The sequence below is a fragment of the Coregonus clupeaformis genome, chromosome 37 (genome assembly GCF_020615455.1).
Source record: "Coregonus clupeaformis isolate EN_2021a chromosome 37, ASM2061545v1, whole genome shotgun sequence".
Classification (NCBI taxonomy): domain Eukaryota; kingdom Metazoa; phylum Chordata; class Actinopteri; order Salmoniformes; family Salmonidae; genus Coregonus; species Coregonus clupeaformis.
Genome location: NC_059228.1, coordinates 20150106 through 20161910, shown reverse-complemented (window position 1 = coordinate 20161910; position 11805 = coordinate 20150106).

Here is an 11805-nt window from a genome sequence, read left to right as displayed (position 1 = left end):
TATCATTTCATCGTCTGAAAGTTGCCCATGTTTGCTCCGTCTCTCTAGTGCTCAAGTTCTCGGTGAAACTGCCAGAGGACGTTGTGATCACGCGTGAAACACGACTTTAATTTTTAGGACCATTCTATTCACAAAATACAGTAGGCCTAGGCCATATAGAAGGGATCATCAACTAGATTCAGCCGCGGGCCGATTTTTTCTTGAGCGAATGGACGAGGGGCCAGAATATAATTACAAATTACAATTATAAACTGGGTGGTTCGAGCCCTGAATGCTGATTGGCTGACAACCATGGTATAATAGACCATATACGATGGGTATGACAAAACATTTATTTTTACTGGTCTAATTACGTTGGTAACTAGTTTATAATAGCAATATGGCAACTCGGGGGTTTGTGATATATGGCCAATATACCACCGCTAAGGGCTGTGTCCAGGCACTCCGCGTTGCGTCGTACATAAGAACAGCCCTTAGCTGTGGTATATTGGCCATATACCACACCTCCTCGGGCCATATTGCTTAAATAATTTGTAGACAGCAAATTGACCGCAAGAAGCCCAAACAGATATAATGTTTTCCAAAAACAATCATTTCAAACCTTGCTTCCATTTGTTTACGTGGGAATACTTGGGAACAGTTACATTAAAATCACTTGGAGCTGATTTCCTGGTGTTTTACAGTCTTTTATGTAAAAACATATTTATTTTATTGTTGCTCAGAACACATTGGGGGCCAAATACAACCACGGGCAGCCAGTTGGGGAACCCTGCCATATAGCATTCTAAATGTTAGGCATATGTAAGGGTGTACTTATCTGAGTACATCAATACAAGGGTTTCGAGGTTCTCACAGTATCTTGGTTTATTTACTCTTGTTTTCATGAGCCCCTTTTTGTTTTTGGAATTAATAGAACGGTTAGAGTTGATAATAACAATTTAATCACAATACTGTGGGTCCCTTTTACACAAAATAAACCCCTTTTTAAAGTAAAAAATTGCAATGTATACAATAAATTCAAATATGAATGAACCTTGACTCTGTTGCCTACTTTTAGTAACATAGAAAATAAACACCAAGACAATAATATTGAAGCAAAATCCTGTACACAATGAGTATATGACTTAACCTATGGAACTGGTTCCGTAAACATAGAAAAAAATTGTTTACCAAAATAAAATAGGTCACTTTGCTTCAGCAATAAGAAGGCTTCACTATTATCATAGAGTTTCTACTATTGTTTTGGTTGCCTCCCGTTTTCTCAACTCGTCACTCTACCCGTCATCTCGTTACCACACCCCAAATTCTAGTTCACCCCATCAAAGAGGCTGTCTGCAATCCTCAATTTACTATCCTCAGTAATCGGTTGACTTTTATCCAAAAGCTTACACGTAGGTTAGGCTTATTCTATATATAGGATAAAAATGAAAATCTTTCCCAGCCAGTAGGGGTCACCAAGTGCATTTGAAACAGGGGGCCATTTTAACCCCTTGAATTTCTCCAAACAGAAACAAGCTGTGATGAAACTCATTGTCCATTTAGGTTCTCTACCTGCTTGAAAGTGGTCAGCCAAATATCTCACTATTCACACGTTTTATGGGCAAATATGTATTTTTTAGTGAAAGTAACTTTTTCCACCGGCTGCATTTTTCTTATTAGGCTACTTGGCAGAGCATTAATGTCCAATCATTTACATTTACATTTATGGCATTTAGCAGACGCGCTTATCCAAAGCGACTTACAAATTGGTGCATTCACCTTATAGCCAGTGGGATAACCACTTTACAATATGTCTTTTTTATTTTTTTCTTTCTTTGGGGTGGCGTAAGGGTGGGTAGAAGGATGACATTATCCTATCCTAGGTATTCCTTAAAGAGGTGGGGTTTCAAGTGTCTCCGGAAGGTGGTGAGTGACTCCGCTGTCCTAGCGTCGTGAGGGAGCTTGTTCCACCATTGGGGTGCCAGAGCAGCGAACAGTTTTGACTGGGCTGAGCGGGAACTGTGCTTCCGCAGAGGTAGGGGGGCCAGCAGGCCAGAGGTGGATGAACGCAATGCCCTCGTTTGGGTGTAGGGACTGATCAGAGCCTGAAGGTACGGAGGTGCTGTTCCCCTCACAGCTCCGTAGGCAAGCACCATGGTCTTGTAGCAGATGCGAGCTTCAACTGGAAGCCAGTGGAGTGTGCGGAGGAGCGGGGTGACGTGAGAGAACTTGGGAAGGTTGAACACCAGACGGGCTGCGGCATTCTGGATGAGTTGTAGGGGTTTAATGGCACAGGCAGGGAGCCCAGCCAACAGCGAGTTGCAGTAATCCAGACGGGAGATGACAAAGTGCCTGGATTAGGACCTGTGCCGCTTCCTGTGTAAGGCAGGGTCGTACTCCGAATGTTGTAGAGCATGAACCTACAGGATCGGGTCACCGCCTTGATGTTAGCGGAGAACGACAGGGTGTTGTCCAGGGTCACGCCAAGGCTCTTCGCACTCTGGGAGGAGGACACAACAGAGTTGTCAACCGTGAGGGCGAGATCATGGAATGGGCAGTCCTTCCCCGGGAGGAAGAGCAGCTCCGTCTTGCCGAGGTTCAGCTTGAGGTGGTGATCCGTCATCCACACTGATATGTCTGCCAGACATGCAGAGATGCGATTCACCACCTGGTTATCAGAAGGGGGAAAGGAGAAGATTAGTTGTGTGTCGTCTGCGTAGCAATGATAGGAGAGGCCATGTGAGGATATGACAGAGCCAAGTGACTTGGTGTATAGCGAGAATAGGAGAGGGCCTAGAACTGAGCCCTGGAGTGGTGAGAGCACGTGGTGCGGAGACAGATTCTCGCCACGCCACTTGGTAGGATCGACCGGTCAGGTAGGACGCAATCCAAGAGTGAGCCGCGCCGGAGATGCCCAACTCGGAGAGGGTGGAGAGGAGGATCTGATGGTTCACAGTATCAAAGGCAGCAGACAGGTCTAGAAGGACAAGAGCAGAGGAGAGAGAGTTAGCTTTAGCAGTGCGGAGAGGCTCCGTGACACAGAGAAGAGCAGTCTCAGTTGAATGACCAGTCTTGAAACCTGACTGGTTTGGATCAAGAAGGTCATTCTGAGAGAGATAGCAAGAGAGTTGGCTAAAGATGGCATGCTCAAGAGTTTGGGAGAGAAAAGAAAGAAGGTATACTGGTCTGTAGTTGTTGACATCGGAGGGATCGAGTGTAGGTTTTTTGAGAAGGGGTGCAACTCTCGCTCTCTTGAAGACGAAAGGGACATAGCCAGCGGTCAAGGATGAGTTGATGAGCAAGGTGAGGTAAGGGAGAAGGTCACCGGAGATGGTCTGGAGAAGAGAGGAGGGGATAGGGTCAAGCGGGCAGGTTGTTGTGTGGCCGGCCGCCACAAGTCGCAAGATTTCATCTGGAGAGAGAGGGGAGAAAGAAGTCAAAGCATAGGGTAGGGCAGTGTGAGCAGGACCAGCAGTGTCATTTGACTTAACAAACGAGGATCGGATGTCGTCAACCTTCTTTTCAAAATGGTTGACGAAGTCATCCACAGAGAGGGAGGAGGGGGGGGAGGGGGAGGAGGATTCAGCAGGGAGGAGAAGGTGGCAAAGAGCTTCCTAGGGTTAGAGGCAGATGCTTGGAATTTAGAGTGGTAGAAAGTGGCTTTAGCAGCAGAAACAGAGGAAGAAAATGTAGAGAGGAGGGAGTAAAAAGATGCCAGGTCCGTAGGGAGTCTAGTTTTCCTCCATTTCCGCTCGGCTGCCCGGAGCCCTGTTCTGTGAGCTCGCAATGAGTCGTCAAGCCACGGAGCAGGAGGGGAGGACCGAGCCGGCCGGGAGGATAGGGGACATAGAGAGTCAAGGGATGCAGAAAGGGAGGAGAGGAGGGTTGAGGAGGCAGAATCAGGAGATTGGAGGGAGAAGGATTGAGCAGAAGGAAGAGATGATAGGATGGAAGAGGAGAGAGTAGCGGGAGAGAGAGAGCGAAGGTTGCGACGGCGCATTACCATCTGAGTAGGGGCAGAGTGAGTAGTGTTGGAGGAGAGCGAGAGAGAAAAGGATACAAAGTAGTGGTCGGAGACATGGAGGGGAGTTGCAGTGAGATTAGTAGAAGAACAGCATCTAGTAAAGATGAGGTCAAGCGTATTGCCTGCCTTGTGAGTAGGGGGGGACGGTGAGAGGGTGAGGTCAAAAGAGGAGAGGAGTGGAAAGAAGGAGGCAGAGAGAAATGAGTCAAAGTTAGACGTAGGGAGGTTAAAGTCACCCAAAACTGTGAGGGGTGAGCCATCCTCAGGAAAGGAACTTATCAAGGTGTCAAGCTCATTGATGAACTCTCCAAGGGAACCTGGAGGGCGATAAATGACAAGGATGTTAAGCTTGAATGGGCTAGTGACTGTGACAGCATGGAATTCAAATGAGGAGATAGACAGATGGGTCAGGGGGAAAAGAGAGAATGTCCACTTGGGAGAGATGAGGATTCCTGTGCCACCACCCCGCTGACCAGATGCTCTCGGGGTATGCGAGAACACATGGTCAGACGAGGAGAGAGCAGTAGGAGTAGCAGTGTTTTCAGTGGTAATCCATGTTTCCATCAGCGCCAAGAAGTCGAGGGACTGGAGGGTAGCATAGGCTGAGATTAACTCTATAATGTTCATCACTAGGCCTACAGTTGAAGTCGGAAGTTTACATACACTTAGGTTGGAGTCATTAAAACTTGTTTTACAACCACTCCACATATTTCTTGTTAACAAACTATAGTTTTGGCAAGTCGGTTAAGACATCTACTTTGTGCATGACACAAGTAATTTTTCCAACAATTGTTTACAGACAGATTATTTCACTTATAAATCACTGTATCTCAATTCCAGTGGGTCAGAAGTTTACATACACTAAGTTGACTCTGCCTTTAAACAGCTTGGAAAATTCCAGAAAATGATGTCATGGTTTTAGAAGCTTCTGATAGGCTAATTGATATCATTTGAGTCAATTGGAGGTGTACCTGTGGATGTATTTCAAGGCCTACCTTCAAACTCAGTGACTCTTTGCTTGACATCATGGGAAAATCAAAATAAATCAGCCAAGACCTCAGAAAACAAATTGTAGACCTCCACAAGCCTGGTTAATCCTTGGAAGCAATTTCCAAACGCCTGAAGGTACCACGTTCATCTGTACAAACAATAGTATGCAAGTATAAACACCATGGGACCACGCAGCCGTCAGACCGCTCAGGAAGGAGACGCGTTCTGTCTCCTAGAGATGAACGTACTTTGGTACGAAAAGTGCAAATCAATCCCAGAACAACAGCAAAGGACCTTGTGAAGATGCTGGAGGAAACAGGCACAAAATTATCTATATCCACAGTAAAACAAGTCCTATATTGATATAACCTCAAAGGCCGCTCAGCAAGGAAGAAGCCACTGCTCCAAAACCGCCATAAAAAAGCCAGACTACGGTTTGCAACTGCACATGGGGAGAAAGATCGTACTTTTTGGAGAAATGTCCTCTGGTCTGATGAAACAAAAATAGAACTGTTTGGCCATAATGACCATCGTTATGTTTGGAGGAAAAGGGGGGAAATGCTTGCAAGCCGAAGCACACCATCCCAACCGTGAAGCACGGGGGTGGCAGCATCATACTGTGGGGGTGCTTTGCTGCAGGAGGGACTGGTGCACTTCACGAAATAGATGGCATCATGAGGAAGGAAAATTATGTGGATATATTGAAGCAACATCTCAAGACATCAGTCAGAAAGTTAAAGCTTGGTCGCAAATGGGTCTTCCAAATGTACAATGACCCCAAGCATACATCCAAAGTTGGGGCAAAATGGCTTAAGGACAACAAAGTCAAGGTATTGGAGTGGCCATCACAAAGCCCTGACCTCAATCCTATAGAACATTTGTGGGCAGAACTGAAAAAGCGTGTGCGAGCAAGAAGGCCTACAAACCTGACTCAGTTACACCAGCTCTGTCAGGAGGAATGGGCCAAAATTCACCCAACTTATTGTGGGAAGCTTGTGGAAGGCTACCCAAAACATTTGACCCAAGTTAAACAATTTAAAGGCAATGCTACCAAATACTAATTGAGTGTATGTAAACTTCTGACCCACTGGGAATGTGATGAAAGAAATAAAAGTTGAAATAAATAATTCTCTCTACAATTATTCTGACATTTCACATTCTTAAAATAAAGTGGTGATCCTAACTGACCTAAAACAGGGAATTTTTACTAGGATTAAATGTCAGGAATTATGAAGAACTGAGTGTAAATGTATTTGGCTAAGGTGTATGTAAACTTCTGACTTAAATTGTATACAGTGGGGAGAACAAGTATTTGATACACTGCCGATTTTGCAGGTTTTCCTACTTACAAAGCATGTAGAGGTCTGTAATTTTTATCATAGGTTCACTTCAACTGTGAGAGATGGAATCTAAAACAAAAATCCAGAAAATCACATTGTATGATTTTTAAGTAATTAATTTGCATTTTATTGCATGACATAAGTATTTGATACATCAGAAAAGCAGAACTTTAATATTTGGTACAGAAACCTTTGTTTGCAATTACAGAGATCATACGTTTCCTGTAGGTCTTGACCAGGTTTGCACACACTGCAGCAGGGATTTTGGCCCACTCCTCCATACAGACCTTCTCCAGATCCTTCAGGTTTTGGGGCTGTCGCTGGGCAATACGGACTTTCAGCTCCCTCCAAAGATTTTCTATTGGGTTCAGGTCTGGAGACTGGCTAGGCCACTCCAGGACCTTGAGATGCTTCTTACGGAGCCACTCCTTAGTTGCCCTGGCTGTCGTTGTCATGCTGGAAGACCCAGCCACGACCCATCTTCAATGCTCTTACTGAGGGAAGGAGGTTGTTGGCCAAGATCTCGCGATACATGGCCCCATCCATCCTCCCCTCAATACGGTGCAGTCGTCCTGTCCCCTTCGCAGAAAAACATCCCCAAAGAATGATGTTTCCACCTCCATGCTTCACGGTTGGGATGGTGTTCTTGGGGTTGTACTCATCCTTCTTCTTCCTCCAAACACGGCGAGTGGAGTTTAGACCAAAAAGCTCTATTTATGTCTCATTAGACCACATGACCTTCTCCCATTCCTCCTCTGGATCATCCAGATGGTCATTGGCAAACTTCAGACGGGCCTGGACATGCGCTGGCTTGAGCAGGGGGACCTTGCGTGCGCGGCAGGATTTTAATCCATGACAGCGTAGTGTGTTACTAATGGTTTTCTTTGAGACTGTGGTCCCAGCTCTCTTCAGGTCATTGACCAGGTCCTGCCGTGTAGTTCTGGGCTGATCCCTCACCTTCCTCATGATCATTGATACCCCACGAGGTGAGATCTTGCATGGAGCCCCAGACCGAGGGTGATTGACCGTCATCTTGAACTTCTTCCATTTTCTAATAATTGCGCCAACAGTTGTTGCCTTCTCACCAAGCTGCTTGCCTATTGTCCTGTAGCCCATCCCAGCCTTGTGCAGGCCTACAATTGTATCCCTGATGTCCTTACACAGCTCTCTGGTCTTGGCCATTGTGGAGAGGTTGGAGTCTGTATGATTGAGTGTGTGGACAGGTGTCTTTTATACAGGTAACGAGTTCAAACAGGTGCAGTTAATACAGATAATGAGTGGAGAACAGGAGGGCTTCTTAAAGAAAAACTAACAGGTCTGTGAGAGCCGGAATTCTTACTGGTTGGTAGGTGATCAAATACTTATGTCATGCAATAAAATTCAAATTAATTACTTAAAAATCATACAATGTGATTTTCTGGATTTTTGTTTTAGATTCTGTCTCTCACAGTTGAAGTGTACCTATGATAAAAATTACAGACCTCTACATGCTTTGTAAGTAGGAAAACCTGCAAAATCGGCAGTGTATCAAATACTTGTTCTCCCCACTGTATGTTGGCTAAACATTGACATGATTGACGTTACTGTTGTTGTCTCTTGCTATAGGCACATGAGGTTTTGTCATGTCTGCTAGGGTTGGAGGCAATTGTAACCTAGTGTTAAAAGATCCCGGAGCCAAGCTAGTCTGGCTGAGCTAACTCGAAACCAGCCTAGAGCCAAGCAGCCAAATGATGAAAACAAGTGATTTTAACTTTGAGATGGTATGATTTATACAAAAACTAACTTTAAGCCAAATAAGTTTTAAACAGATATAAACTGGGCACCAGACTATTCAAGATGTTTTGAGAGGAACCGAATGGCCATGCAAAACCAGGCGTGTAGCCAGGCCTACTGTAAATATTGGTTACATACTGTACATAAAAATACTTTATTTCTTGCAAAATCATAAAGTATGTCTAGCATAAGCTAGCCTACTGAAGACACAAGCATATACAGTAATGATTTCAAAATATGTCATATGGTGTTGGCCCTAGGTCTAATAGGTATACTATTGCCTATTTACTACTATATTACCATTTGTTTATCGCTTTGGTTTAATTTTCACAAGGATGTGGTACATTTTCCCAACTCTTAGTACAAAACTAAAAACAGATCATCAAAAAGGCAGTTGTTTCAAAACTCGAAGCACATTTTCAATTAAGTAAGTGCAACACACAAAATCACAGTAATTTGTTCACCAAACTTAATCAGTGTTTCATCTAGAAATACGTTTCACATTGCAATACATGTTCATATAAATTAATTGCCTTTCACAATGCAATGCTCTCTTTTACTTTTCATAGGATTCTCTTCTCATTTGTTAAAATACATTTTACTATTACTTAATTGCTCTTAATTGATAAACCTATAGATTTTAAACTGGTTTGTCTACTACAGATTTGGAAAACAACATAATGAAAAGGTATGTCTCTACCAGCCTTCTAACCACTGCCGCATCACATCTCATCATTCCATTTGTTTTGTCTTGTCTATTACACATACCTGGTTCATAACCCCTCATTAGTATGTGTATAAGTGTTCCCTTGTCCTTGTGGGTGATTGTTTAGTGTGAGGAGAGTGTAGCTCCGTGTATTTTGTATTTTCCCCGTGTGCCTGTTTTGTTCCAGTGTGCCTGTTTTGTGCACTGGACTGTTTGACGCTATCCTGCGTAACTTTGTATTCCGGAATAAACTCTGCATTCTGTTATTTACCCTCCTGCGCCTGACTCCTTCAAATCACCCATCACAGAATCACTCACCAATTATGGAGTCAGCGGGAGAGGAGTGCATGCCTGGAGTCGTGGGACGGGTCCAGGAGCATTCGACGATGCTAGCCAGCTTGGGAGAAGCGATGGATCGGGTTCTCCAGGTCGTCCAACGCCTGGAGAGGAGAAGACCCGATCTGTCGAGACCAGCTTGGCGACCGGATCCAGCCACCCACACCCCGGCACCCAGAGGGATCCATATATCCCGACCAAGGGATTTCGACGGCACAGCTGCTCTCTGCCAGGGATTCCTCCTCTAACTGGAGCTCTATTATTCCAGCATCAGCCCGGCCCCATCGGAGCGGGAGAAGGTGTCCGCCCTCGTCTCCTGCCTCTCGGGGAAAGCCCTGGAGTGGGCCAACGCAGTCTGGAATGAAGGAGGAGCCGCGTTGGACAACTACAGGGAGTTCGCTCGCTTCTTTCGGGCTGTCTTCGATCATCCGCCTGAGGGTCGAGAGGCGGGCGAGCAGTTGGTCCACCTGAGGCAGGGGACGAGGACGGCGCAGGACTTCGCCCTGGAGTTCCGGACTCTAGCAGCTGGGTCCGGGTGGAACGAGCGGGCCCTCATCGACCACTTCCGGTGCCATCTGCGGGAGGACGTCTGAAGGGAGCTAGCCTGCCGGGACACCATGTTGTCCTTCACTCAACTGGTGGACATGGCCATCCGCTTGGACAACCTGCTGGCGGCCAGAGGATGTCTGGAGGCGGCTGGCAGGGCACTCTCGCGTCACCCCAGGTATCGAACACCCACACTCATTCAGAGCCCTCTGCTGCGGACTGTACCCTACCCATCCACTTTCCTGATCACATTGTAGTTCCCCAGTGTAAGTCGCTAGTCGATTCAGGCGCAGCTGGGAACTTTATGGACAGGTCATTCTCACACAGTCTAGGCATTTCATTGGTTCCCCTATCCATTCCCCTCCCCATCAGAGCACTTGACAGTCGACCATTAGGGTCCGGGTTTGTTAGGGAAGTTACAGCACCAGTCACTATGGTTACCCACGAGACTCATCGGGAGCAAGTCACTTTTTTCATTATTGTGTCTCCTGCTTTCCCTGTTGTATTAGGTATTCCTTGGTTAGCACTCCACAACCCCACCTTCTCATGGCCGCAGAGGGTTCTCACGGGGTGGTCGCGAGAGTGTCAGGGTAGGCGTCTCGGTGTTTCCGTTGGTGCAACCACGGTGGAAAGTCCAGACAGTACCTCCACCGTGCGCATTCCCCCCGAATACCTTGATTTGGCGCACGCGTTTCCCAAAACGCAGGCGACCAAGTTACCACCTCATCGGGCGGGGGATTGTGTGATAAACCTCCGGGTAGACGCTGTGCCTCCCAGGTGTCATGTTTATCCCCTGTCACAGGCTGAAATGGAGGCTATGGAGACATACGTCACCGAGTCCCTGCGCCAGGGGTTTATACGTCCCTCCACTTTGCCCGGCTCTTTCCTCGTCTGGACGGACCACCGTAACCTGGAGTACATCCGGGCAGCGAGGAGGCTGAACCCTCACCAGGCCAGGTGGGCCCTATTCTTCACCCGGTTTGATTTCACTCTATCATACATCATGGGTACGAAGAACGTGAAGGCAGATGCACTGTCACGGCTGTACGACACAGAGGAGAGGCCCAGAGATAACACCCCCAAGTTACAGCCTTTACCAGTTCCACAACGGCCATGGTCTCACCTAAGTATTGATTTCCTGACTGATCTTCCCCTCTCTCAAGGTAACACCACCATCCTGGTCATTGTGGACCGCTTTTCCAAGGCCTGCCGCCTCCTTCCTCTGCCCGGTCTCCCCACGGCCCTGCAGACTGCGGAGGCCCTGTTTACACATGTCTTCCGGCACTATGGGGTACCAGAGGACATAGTGTCTGACCGGGGTCCCCAGTTCACATCCAAGGTCTGGAAGGCGTTCATGGAACGTTCATGGAACGTCTGTGAGTCTCGGTCCACCCTGAGTCTAATGGGCAGGTGGAACGGGTAAATCAGGATGTGGGTAGGTTCCTGCGGTCCTACTGCCAGCACTGGCCGGGGGAGTGGTCGGTGTTCTTGCCATGGGCCGAATATGCCCAGAACTCTCTCCGTTACTCCTCCACTAACCTAACACCATTCCAATGTGTTTTAGGTTACCAACCGGTTCTGGCACCGTGGCACCAGAGCCAGACCGAGGCTCCTGCGGTGGATGACTGGTTTCGGCATGCGGAGGAGACGTGGGAACGCTGCTCACGTCCACCTCCAACGCGCCATGCGTCGTCAGAAGGCCAACGCTGACCGCCACCGCAGTGAGGCCCCGGTCTTCGTACCGGGTGATCGGGTCTGGGTCTCAACCCGAAATCTGCCCCTCCGCCTGCCCTGCCGGAAGCTGAGCCCGCGGTTTGTGGGGCCGTTTAAAGTCCTGACGAGGATCAATGAGGTTACTTATAGGTTATTACTTCCCCATGATTATCGTATTAACCCCTCGTTTCATGTGTCTCTCCTCAGGCCGGTGGTGGCTGGTCCACTCCAGGAGTCTGAGGTGCGGGAGGTCCCTCCGCCTCCTCTGGACATCGAGGGGGCCCCGGCATACTCCGTCCGTTCCATCCTGGATTCGAGGTGTCGGGTGGGAGGCCTTCAGTACCTCGTGGAGTGGGAGGGGTACAGTCCGGAGGAACGGTGCTGGGTCCCGGTGAGGG